The sequence below is a fragment of the Tenrec ecaudatus genome, chromosome 4 (genome assembly GCF_050624435.1).
Source record: "Tenrec ecaudatus isolate mTenEca1 chromosome 4, mTenEca1.hap1, whole genome shotgun sequence".
Classification (NCBI taxonomy): domain Eukaryota; kingdom Metazoa; phylum Chordata; class Mammalia; order Afrosoricida; family Tenrecidae; genus Tenrec; species Tenrec ecaudatus.
In genome coordinates this window covers 101962308-101975325 of record NC_134533.1, presented here as the reverse complement: position 1 = coordinate 101975325, position 13018 = coordinate 101962308, and the positions used below count along the sequence as shown (strand labels likewise).

Here is a 13018-nt window from a genome sequence, read left to right as displayed (position 1 = left end):
TGTCAAAAGTTTATTTGCTCTGTTCTGGGTTTAGATCCTGCATCTGGTGGCATCACACACCTGTGATAGTTTGGACTCATGAGAGTGACCAGTTGTGTTGCCTGCTGATGCTGACAGTCATAATCAGCCTATTATTTTAACTGCTAACTGGGGATTAACTCACTTCCGCTGCCAGAAGCCTGCTCTCTGAGGTGCCAGTTTGGGATTCACCAGTCCCTTCAGCCATTTTAGACTATGCACTCAACCACTAACCACAAAGTCCATGGTTCGAACCTACCAGTTGCTCCTGGAGAAAGATAGGCTCTTTACTCCCATAAAGATTACATTAGGTGAAGGAAACCAACTGTGTAGTTCTACTCTGTCCTGGAGGGCCACTAAGGGGCGGGATTGACTCAAAGGCAGTGAGGCCCTCCAGCTATGTGAATCAGGAGAAGGCCAGACTGACAACCGAATCACGGATGTGGAAATTGCCAGCTTTTGCAGTTGTGTGAGCCACATCCTTGATATTAAACCTCTCTGAATCTGTACATGTAAAAACTTCACTGATTTTTTATTTGTTTCTCTAGATAGGAGCCTAAACTTGATGGATCCTTAGCTCTTGAGGAAATTTCCTATTCTACTCATTCCTATCCTGTTTATTTTATGAATAATAAGCCCCCTTCAATCACACCATTAAAGCGTCTGCTTCATGTTCTGCTCAAATAATCCTTACTAAGTGTTCACCTGTGGATGCTATACATCACATGCAAGCGCTATCTGGTTCGTTATCACTATCATTGCGGCTGTTCACCTGAATTATACAGCGCCAACACAGAAGTCTTCTTTTTCTACCCACCATCTGGTTCTTACCCTATATCCACATCAATGAGTTTCTTGAAACATAAAATGATGGTGAAATTTTCAGGGAACAAATGAATTATGTGTATAGAGTTAAGTATGTAGTAAATATTTATATCAAATTACATATAAATTCTCTTTTCTAGTCAACTTCTTGGATTTTTTGTTTAGTGAATAAATATTCGTGAATATTTATTATTATAAATATTATTATAAATATTATTCACTGCCTGGTATCAAAATCCAGACAGCTCTCTAAGATCTAAATGATAGTGCTCTGCATAGCCCACTCCCGGGTCTCTGAGCTTACTCGTTCATAATAACATTTTGCTCCAGGTTTGAATGGGAGCTCTCTGGTGGACCCCCCAGCACTGGCCTCTGATGCAGTTCTCAAGGTAATTTCAGAGATAGAAAGTGTATTTGTGAGAGAAACTATTTGCTCCTGCCTAAACTGGCAACTGTCTTTGATAGCCAGCTATTTTGAATACATTTCCCCTGTTGTTGCCCAGCTTGTTGCTTCCTCCCTATCACCCCAATGAAAGCAAAGGCAATTGATACAGACATAATCTAGATATTTCCTTACCCTTTCATTCACTTTTTGTTCAGCTTCCTTTTAATCCTGTAGACCCACATGTGGCCCATTTTGATGCTTCATGCACCTGAGTTCTGCCATGTGGAACCAAAGGAACCCTCCATCTCTCAACATTTTCAATAAAGTTCCCTCTTTGTAACATCCAGCTTTATGCCAGTGTTTAGAGCCACTTCTATGCGGATTAGTGAATGTCATAAACTTTGTTGTTTGGGAGAGTACTAAATCAACAACAACAACCAGAAAATGCAAACTCATCTACCAATGATCAATTGGCAGAATGTAAAACAATTTTTGTTTTGTTTTTCAATGTTCTTGAAAATACTTGTGTTAGTCTAGAGAAATAAATCTATGGACACACATATGTATATAAGAAAGAGATTTATATACAAGGGCACTTGAATATTGAGAAAATATCCCAGCCGAGTCCAGATCAAGTCCATAAGTCCGATATTAGCCCATATGTTCTATACCAGTCTTTGAAGTCCTCTTCAGACTCACGAAACACATGTAATGAGGCTGAATGTAGAAGATCACAGGCCAGTGAGTAGAAAGTCTTTGGATCCAGTGTCATTGGAAACATCTCAGCGCTGGCAGGGGTCTCTGCATCAGGGTGGGTCCATGTGTCCGTTTCAGCTACTATGTCTCCCAGGGAGTGTCAGAGAGAGAAGTGTCTCCCACCTCCAAGGAGGAAGTAGAGGATTTCCCAGAATTCTCAGGAGAAGGCCATGCCCACACATAGGTCTCATTGGCTATCTCCAGATTGACAGGCTACACTCCACCCCTACACTTTTAATACTTAAATTGACACCAGATTAGTTGACTACCACAATACTCATTGTCAAGAAAAGTTTTCACTTCCAGGAGGGTGGCATGGAATAAAGTGTGGCCTGCTTCCTGGAATGTAAGAAGGGAGATTTTCAAGAGAATGGTGTCCATGGCTCTTTGTCATTCAGAGCAGGGAAATGATCATTAATTTTTGCTATGCTGCCTTTTCCTCTGTATACAGTAATAAACAGTGAAACTGGATCTTCTAGAAGCCTTAGGAGGTTACTAATTTGTTAGCTCATGCCAATTCCTAAAATATCTGGCAGAGGTTTGTGCACGAGCTTCGTTGCCAGGAATGAAGATCAAAGCACTTACTGGATATTTTAGATTTGTGCGCTTTGCTTAACTCTTTATAAAGGTAAAATAAAAATCAATGTGCTCCCTTTGCATTTTGAATTTTTCAGTCATAAATTTTGGGGAAACATAATCTCAATGGTATTTAAAAATGCATGACACCAAATACAGTAAGTGGGGTTTTCTGATTTTTTATCTATAGACAAGGCAATTACCCTGGCAAATAGTTCATATTTATCTGCAAGCTATTAGAAATTGGGGTTAGGCCTCCATTTTCATGTATAATTAGACTGTTCTGTTGAGAAAACACTTTGTCAATGTGCTTAGTGATCAATAGCATAGGTTTGGGGTGAAAGCAGATCCATTTTTTAAGCTGTATGATCATTTAGAAAGTTCCTTAAGCCTTTGAAGCTGAGATTTCTTATACTTAAAATGAAATTAACAACATCGGCTGTACAGAGTCCTACAAAGAACTAAGTGAAATCAAATAATTAAGTCCTGTGCTTACCACTGAGTAAACAAGAAACAGATGTTGTCAACATGTGTAATCATTTTACTGATATTTGTACACATAGATACACAAAACAGGGGTATTGGGTGAGAGATACAGAATATGCAGAGAATACTGATCATAATGTATTGTAGAACCCACATATATTTGGGTTGTAAATTAATATATGAGATATATAATTTAAATGAAAATTAACATTAGTGCAAGAATACCCTCATCTTAAGTGAGGCCTTTTGAGTCAACTGACCTAGATTTGGTAATCTCAGTTGGAAAATGCCACCCAATTCAGTAGGTAAGCAGAATGTTCCCAGGCCAAGAAGTATGGACGTAGCAATGTCTCTGAAGGCGTCAGCAAGGCACTGTAGTGACGCTGTGAGTTAGGCACTGGGCAGCTACTGAAGGCCAGAGTTCACACCCACCAGCAGCAAGATGAGGCTTCTTGAGGCTGTAAAGATTTAAAGCCTTGGAGACCCTGCATCGGGTCTCTCTGAGTTGAACTCAATTCAATCCCAGTGGGTTGGAGGTCGCTGAAAGCCTGGAGCCCTGGGGGTAAAGTGGTTCAGACTTCTGCCACCAACACTCGTATGCTGGTGTTCAAATCTGCCCAGTTTCTCGGTGGGAGAAAGATAAGCCAATTCTCTTCCATAAAGATTACAGGCTTGGGAACCTTGTGGGAAGTTATACTCTGTCTTATGAGGTTGATGTGAATTGGAATCCATTCAAGTGGTTAAAGTCCTTAAGAGGAAGGACTTCAAGGATCACTACATCCTCCCCCCCCCCCCCCCCGCTTCCACCTGACTACCTTACCTGACTGGATTAATGCAGTCCAGAGACATGCAGAGGTATGTTCTCAAACATCTTCACAGTCATATCTCCATATACAAAGTACTGATAGTGTAATATCATTGATATCACATGCCCATCATGTATACCGATGATAAACATTCAAACTAGATTCAGAAGAGAACTTGTCAAAAGGAATCTTATTGCTGATGTAAGATAGCTCTTGACTGAATGCAGAGAATACCACAAAGAAGCATACTTATGTTACTGATTATGGAAGTACATTTGACTGTGTGGGGCATAATGAACTATTGATAATATTGAAAAAATGAGAGTTCTCTTTATTGTGTCCATGCAGAAACTGTACATAGAACAAGAGGCATTCTTATGACTAGAAGAAGGGAATAGTGCATGGCTTAAAATCAGTAGGGTGTGTTTCAAGTTTATATCCTTTCATCAAACATATTCATTCGGTATGCTGTGCAAATGATCCAAAGAACTGAACTACATGAAGAAGAAAAGGGCACCTGGACTGGAGAATGTCTTATTAACAACATACAATAGACAGATGATACAGCCTTGCTTGTTGAAAACCAAGAGATCTTGAAACGCTTCCTGCTGAAGATCAACTTCAGAATGAATTGCAAAATACTCTGAAATTCTCATAACTGGACGATTAGATAATAGTAGGATTGGAAGGGAAAATTCTCAATACAATAAAGGCTTTATTAAAAAAACAATAGCCAATATTACACTCAATGGAGAAAACTGAACACATTTTTACTGAATAAGGAAACCCAACCAGAAAGTCCTATGATTCATCATTGTGCTGGAAGTTGTAGCCAGTACCATAAGACAATGACAAGAAATCAAGGGAGTACAATTGGGTACAGAGGTGACCTCAAATCCTACTATATTGCTACAGTTATCAAAACAACCTGCTGCTGGTGTAATGATAGATACACAGATCAACAGATCATGACAGAAAACCCAGAGATAAAGACATCTGCATACAGTCAATCAATTTTTGGGATAGGCCTCAAAAGCATTAAATGGGAAGCAGATGCCCTCTTCAATAAGTAGTGTTGGAAAAACTGGATATCCATGTGCAAAAGAAGGAAGCAAAATTCAAACCCATATCTCACTCCATTTAAAAAAATAAACTCAAGGAGGATCAAAGACTTAAATGTAAAATCCAAAGCTATCAGCATCAGCAATGAGAAAATTTGGACAAAACCAGGAGCCCTAGTGCAGGGAATACACGGCTTTCAGAATTAACAAAGGAATCTCACACTGTGGAAGATAAAATAGATGAATGGGACCTAGTAAAAATAAAACACTTGTATGCATCAAAAGATTTATTAAAACATTAAAAGAGAGACTGCAGACTAGGAAAGATAGTTAGTAATGACATAATAGACAAAGAACTAATTGCTAAAATTGACAGAGCTTTAAAAGTTTACAACAACAACAAAAAACTCATAGCCCTCCTGGGAAGATGGGAAAAGGAATTAAACAGATGCTTCATCAAAGAAGACTCTCGAATGGCTAATAAACACACGAGGCAATACTCAAGGTCATTAGCCATGTGGGAAATGCAAGTCCAAACAACCCTTGAGATGTCACCTATCACCCATTATTGTCCTAGAGAAGAGAGTTCCTTAATGACATCAGATTTTTTCTGCTTTCAGACATAAACCACAAGTTCAAAATTCAAAAAGTCAAAGGGTTCATTTTATCTTCAGTCTGTCAACAGCCCCCTAGGAAAGTCTCTTCAAATTCAAATGTCCTGAGCACTCAAAACACTGGGATGGGCTTATCTTTTCACAGCCTTCTTTGCAGGTGTACATACCCGAGCCAGTTCTGAAATGCTTCCACTGCTATTGGGTCCATAGACTTTTCCTCCACCGGCATGCGATCTTCCTGCATTTGGCATCATTGCATATGCTGTGTGAGCTGAAGAGGAATTTATGGACTAGTATTAAATGCATGGGCTAATATTGGACTTATGGACTTGATCTGGACTGGGCTGGGATGTTTTCTCAATATACAATTGCTCTATGATATAAAGCTCTCTCTGGATTAGGTTCTCTAGTCAACCTGCACTAGCACTCCACCCTACAAACACAAACTGAAATTTCCTCCCTGTTGTTTTGAAAGTTAATGTGAGTCTTTTTCCTTCTTATGTATTATTTGTATTTATGTCTTTATACTATCATGATTTCAGATAGTATGATTTTTTAATCGTGTTCTGTTGGGTTTCCCAGCTGTAAAGCACAGCAAGAGGGAATGCATAATGAGAAAAACTGACACAAAGGGTTACAGGGAACATGGGTGTGGGGTGTGTGCCATAGGAGGTAAAGGGGATTTTGGTAGTGAGTAATGAAGACTGCATGGGGGGAGGAGCAATAGATTGGATTGTGATTGCCCAACTCATGTCAACAGTGACTTAGCCAATGGGGGTGGGGGTGACTTACCTGGATATGATCAAATGAACTATTGAATTGTATGATATGTAATTTATGTGTTAATAAAACTGTTGGGGAATTCTTTTTTAAATGGTAAATGGAGAAAACACTGAAATTGTAAAGGATATCATCTTGCTTGGATGCCCAGTTAATGCTCAGGGAAGCAGCTGTCAAGAAATCAAATGAGGTAATACACTGGGCAAATAGCCTACACAAGGCCTATCTGAAGTGTTGAAGGGTAAGGACTCTTTCAAGTTCAGGTTGACGACTAAGGGACACCTTCCCGAAGGTACCCAAGTCCTAGTATTTTCCATTGCTTCATATGCATGCGAAAGCTAGACTGTGAATAAGGAAGACAGCAGAAGAACTGATGTATTTGAATTATGGTGTTGGCGAAAAGAATTCTGCAAGCCAGAAACACGAGCAAATACGTCCTGGGAAGACTACAGCCAATCATGTAATGTGGATGTATTTTCAGGAGAAACTAGTTCCTGAAAAGGAACTGCATGCTTGGTTAGGGTTAGAGAAAAACAGGATGTTTTTCAACAATCTATGGATTGGTACAGTGGCTGCCATAATGGGCTCAAACACAATGGCATAATTCTTAGGATGAGCCAGGACCAGGCTCATCATTCAAGGGTACACAGACTCAATATGTCTCAAATCCAATTTGATAGCATCTAACAAAAACAGCTAGGAAACAGTGAATAGAGGAACTCAATCTATTTAGAAAATAATTCTTTACCTTTCCTCAATATCTCTCTTAACCAGATGGGTTCTCTTACAAAAATAGATATTTTGCATTCATCACTGTGAAATCCATGACATCTTTTGGGGAAAATCATAGCACCTGTGGTAATTAAATAATCTAGAGTCAATTTTGGACTTGAGAGGATTAACAGTGAAGGAATAGAGTCTAATCTGTCAATCGATCACAGACAATGAGGCCACTGTGTGGGGCATGGCTTTCTCCTGAGAATTCTGGGAAATCTGGTTTTTCCTCCATGGAGGTGGGAGAGACTCTGCTTACTCCCTGTGAGACATTGCAGCTGATAAGACACATGGAACTAATGCCCTGAGTTGGAGAAGTCACATGAACCTACCCTGATGCAGCAAGAACTCTGGACCTGGAGAAGCCACGTGGATACCCTTGCCAGCACTGGGATGCTTACACCACCACTGGATCTACAAGACTTCCCACCCACTGGCCTGTGATCTTCCTACATTCAGCATCATTGCATGTATTTCATGAGTCTGAAGAAGACTTTATAGATTGGTATCTGACATATGGGATAATATTGGACTTATGAGCTTGCATTGGACTGAGTTGGGATGCTTTCTTAATGTACTATTACCCTTTATAAAAACTCTTATGCACATATGAGTATCTGTGAATTTGTTTCTCTAGTTTACCTAGACTAATACAACACCATTTAATTAATTTTTATGAAAAGATCATTTCATTAGGGGTTCTTACAGCTCTTATAACAATCCATACATCAATTGTATCAAGCATATTTGTACATAGTTTGCCATCATTATTTTCTAAACGAAACAAACGCCCATCCATTTAAAAAAGAATGATTTGTAAACATACCAATTGCTCTGCAGAATTAAACAAATCCTCTTACATGACCTAGAAGAGGTGCTTTCTCTGGCCTGTGTGCCTATTTGCCTCTTCCTGGAACTCACGAACCCTTACCCCAAGTCTCCATAATTTCAGTGTTCTTGGTCCCCCTCCCAGCACCCCCCATCCCCACCATACAATACTCGCTCTTTCAGCCTGTCATTCTTCTCAAGTGAGTCCTTAACCTACCTTTTACGTTCGAGTTAAATGCCACCTCAGGGAAGCATTCTGTGACCCTCTTTACCTTACAGTCCCATTATTTGTTCTTGTTTGTTCTGTGTTCCCCAATTCAGTATTCTCCCCTTTAATCCTTACCCCAGCCCCTTGCTACAATTACTGTCCCCATGTTTTCAGTGCTAACCTGCCCATTCCCACCCCACTAATGAATGAGGGTAAGAGTCCACTGCCTGCATTCTCAGACTCAGAGATATGAAGCCGAATAAGCTCTATCACCCTCTACCAAAACAAATTGAGTTGTTGTTTTTAATGTGGTTATTTTTATGTTTCTTTTTCTACCCAGAACATATACCTCCACAAGGCCACTGGCCACTATTCTAACTTTGTTCCTGTGTCAACCCTAGTAACAGGTGGAAAGGACCCGTGGAGGTGTAGTAGAGATGTGTTGGGCTGTGACCTGCAAGTTTGGCAATCCAAATCCATCAGCCGATCCGCCGGAGAAAGACTGGGCTTTCTGCAGCTATAAAGAGTTAGTCTCAGAAATCCGCAGGGGCGTCACTGAGTTTTAGTATTGCCTCTGTGGCAGTGAGTGAGTGAATTGAACAAGTGATGCATAGTGGGTTATAAGTTGGGTGGTGACCTCAATCTCAGCCGCTGGAAACTCCCCACAGCTTTGCAGGAGAAAGGTGGGCCCTTCTCTCTCTGGAAAGGTTTACAGCTGTGGGAACCCACAGGGGAAATTCTGCTCTTTCTTGTGGGGTCACTATGTGTCAGGAGCGACTTGATGGCTGTGAGTTTTGAGTTTAATAAGCATAGTGATAAATATTTACTAAAAATGTCAAAAGCTTTCTAAGGCCTTTGTGAGAAAACTCTGATGTACACAAATATTTGTAATACTGGATTGAAGGAAACATTCGTTCACTTAGTCCTCCTGAATTTAAAGTCAAAGACTTTGCAGCATTTCCCTGCGAGCTGGCATGGTAACACTCTAAAAAGATTTTCCTGAGTAACTTCATCTATTTATCAGAAGTTTCTGTCTGAGACTTTAAAATATCTTAATGAGCCAACATGGGGATCACTGAAATATGTTCTTCTATGATAAATATTTGCAAGAGTGAATTCCCAATAGAGATAGGTTTTCCCCCACTCCACTCTTTCCTCTCAATTTCTATTCACATCTTGACTAGAAAGCTTCACACTGAAGACATGTGTCATTCATTGGCAGTCAGTTCTGTAGATACCAAGAGATGCCTATATCACTAGAGGTGTTCCCACAACTTTCCTCTAGCTTTTTAATTCTTCCCCCAATACACACATACAATCACGACCCCAGTTCTACCGTACAAATCTAACTAGATCAGAGCATGTAGACTGGTTCAGATAAGAGCTTGCAACACAGGAAATCCAGGACAGATAAACCCCTCAGGACCAATAAAGGGAGTAGCCATACCAGGAGGAGGAAGGGAAAGGTGGGGGGAGAAAGAGGGAATTGATCACAATAATTGATTTACAACTCCACTCCCCCATGGGGTGAACAACAAAAAGTGGTGAAGGGAGACAGAGGTCTGTATAAAACATGGATAAAACAATAATTAATAAATTATGAAGGGTTCACGAGGGAGGTAGGGTGAGGTTGAAATGAGCCGATACCAAGGGTTCAAGTAGAAATAAAATGTTTTGAAAATGATGATTGCACCATATGTACAAATGTGCTTGACACAATGGATGTATATATGGATTGTGATAGCAGCTATAAGAACCCCCAATAAAATTATTTTATAAAAGAGAGAGAGAAGTGTTCATTGTAAGACCCCAGCAAACACTTTCTTCCAGATAATCTTTGTAATGGGATATTAGTTAGCTGATGAAGAGAATTGTTGATTTGCAATAGCCAATGCATGGGTAAAATACACATGACTATCTTAATATCTTCCATCCTTCCTTAGTACATTTCAGAAATACCCATACTGCCCAAGATTTTACAATAGTGACTCTTCCTTGTCTGGTAATTAATGACACTGGTAAAGCAAGCACATTTTTGAAACAGAGGAATAGAGTTTAATTCTCCTTTAATTCAGATTCCTGGAAATGATGGATGCTGGATTTCTGGATGTCATGGATGTCAAATAGTCATTGTTCAGAGATATTGCTTTAAACCTCGAGTCTTAAGGAAACTGAAACACCAGTCACCTTTAAGTCAAACAATAGCCTAGTAAATAGCTTAGTGAAGACTAATTTTCTTACTACAGGATTATTTTGAAGAATTTTGAATGTGTAGTTAGTTTTGAGAACAGACAATAAATGGAATTTTTAGGATATATTTTTAATTATATAAACATTATTCTGAATCTGCTTCTATGATAATCTTTAGAAGTTCTTTCTTTTTTAGAACATGATATCTCCCTATTAAAAATGTTACTTCAGTTTGTCCATTTTATGTTAAATCAAATTCACATAGAGGCTACCTCATTTGATACTAAACCCTGATCCATGTAGTTAATCACTGACAAGAGGATAATAGAGATTTCTCAAAGATTTACCTAAAACATATTACAAATTTTCTCATCCATTCCCATGCCTTACAATTGTATCTAAGTACAACCAACCAAACAAACCAATATCATCAAGTTAATTTCTTCAAATATTCCATTTTTTACAACTTCGAATTTTCTTTGGGAGCCTACCCGTGACATTCCAAATGATAATCCTTACTTGCAGCAGTTTATTCTCCTCTGGAGTCATGTTATGCCAGCAAATAAAGTTCCAAGAACTTTACTCCATCCAGACCATAAGGTTCGACTACTTTGGGTGCCTGCTCCTTCTCAATCCCGATGTCTCTCCTCACCTACTTTTCTGTTGTCTGTCCCTCAGGGAGAAGGTTTTATGTAGATACCTGTAATCAGTTTTCCTTTTATACCCCATCCTCCCTCCACCCTCCCAGTAGCACCACTCTCACCACTGGTCCTGAAGGGCTCATTTGTCTTGGATTCCCTGTGTTTCCAGTACCTATCTGTAACAGTGTACATCCTCTAGTCTACCCAGATTTGTAAGGTAGGTTTGGGATCATGATAGTGGGGGGCAGAGGTGAGAGGAAGAATTTAGGAACTAGAGGAAAGTGGTATGTTTCATCGTTGTTACACTGCACTCTGAATGACTCGTCTCCTCTCTGCTACCCTTCCGTAAGGGGATGTCCAGTTGCCTACAGATGGGCTTTGGTTCCCCACTCTGCACTCCCTCTCATTCACAATGATATGATTTTTTGTTCTTTGATGCCTGGTACCTGATCCCTTCAACACCTCGTGATCACACAGGCTGCTGTGCTTATTCCATGTGGGCTTTGTTGCTTCTGAGCTAAATGGCCGCTTCTTTACTTTCAAGCCTTTAAGACCCCGGATGCTATATCTTTTGATAGCTGGGATCCATAATCTTTCTTCACCACATTTGCTTATGCACCCACTTTGTCTTCAGCGATTGTATCAGGGAGGTGAGCACACAGTGATATGATTTTTTGTTCTTTGATGCCAGATACCTGATCCCTTCAATACCTAGTGATCACACAGGCTGGTGTGCTTCCTCCATGTGGGCTTTGTTGCTTCTGAGCTAGATGACTGCTTGTTTACCTTCAAGTATTTAAGACCCTAGATGCTATATCTTTTGATAGCTGGGATCCATAAGCTTTCTTCACCACATTTGCTTATTCACCAGCTTTGTCTTCAGCAATTGTGTCAGGAAGATGAACATCATGGAATGCCAGTTTTATAGAACAAAGTGTTCTTGCATTGAACTAGTACTTGAGTAGAGGCCCAATGTCCATCTGCTACCTTAATACCAAACCTATAAATATATGCACATGTGTTAATCTGGGTAGACTAGAGAAACAAATTCATAAACACACATATGTATATTAGGGAGAGGTTTATATACAAGAGGAATTGAACATTGAGAAAAAATCCCAATCCAGTCCAGTTCAAATCCATAAATTTGATAGTAGCCCATATGTCCAATACCAATCTATAAAGTCCTAATCAGACTCATGAAACACGGGCAGTGAAGCCAAATGCATGATGATCACAAGCCAGTGGGTAGAAAGTCTTTGGGTCCAGTGGTGTAAGCATCTCAGTGCTGGCAAGGGTCTCTCTATGGCTTCTGAGGTCTGGTTGCATCCATGTGGCTTGTCTTCTGCAATGTCTCCAAGGAAGTAGCAGAGAGAGAGAGAGAGAGAGAGAGAGGTGTTTTCTGATTCCAAGGAGGAAGTCCCAGATTTCCCAGAATTCTCAGGAGAAGGCCATGTGCACACAGAAGTTTCATTTGCTATCTCCAGATTGATAGCCTACACTCCACCCCTACACTCTTCATCCTTAAATTGACACCAGATTAGGTGAATATCACAGACCACCCCTTGTCAATTTAACACTTTCACATAACTCTTAGCCATATATAATTTTTAAACAATAATAAAATCACATCTGTATCTAACAGGACAAAACTAAAAAGCATGCAATTCCATATGTGCCACATTCATTTAAACATAACATTCTATAAGTGATAAAAATCTCCTATGCCTAACAGTTGCAGTTAAGTAACACCTATGCCTTAATCCTATAATCCTATGAATACATGTTCCCCCACCTATGAAAGTTTGTAAGCCAGCCACTTCATGCCTTCCATACTCTCACAGCGCTTGTGTAGAATTGCTGTTCCCTGATTAAGTGCTCTTTGGCAAGCAAAGGAGCAAAGTGCTCACGGAAAGGACAGTGATTTAAACGTAGCAAAACTTATAACTTTCTATGTATCCGTATTTATCTTTTTCCATTTAGATAGATAGATGATGATGATGATAGATAGATAGATAGATACATAGATCCTAGGGAGAGTATTGGCAATAGGGAAGTAGGAGAACTTGA

General features: G+C 39.7%; 1 long non-coding RNA gene across 1 annotated transcript in view; it reads right to left on the bottom strand.

The window, feature by feature from the left end:
- Positions 1-5236: 5236 nt before the first annotated feature.
- LOC142445042 (uncharacterized) overlaps positions 5237-13018 on the bottom strand; it is a 39220-nt gene continuing 31438 nt past the window's right edge. The window contains exon 3 of the long non-coding RNA XR_012783973.1: positions 5237-5798. This is a non-coding gene — a long non-coding RNA (uncharacterized LOC142445042). The remainder of the gene's footprint in view (positions 5799-13018) is intronic.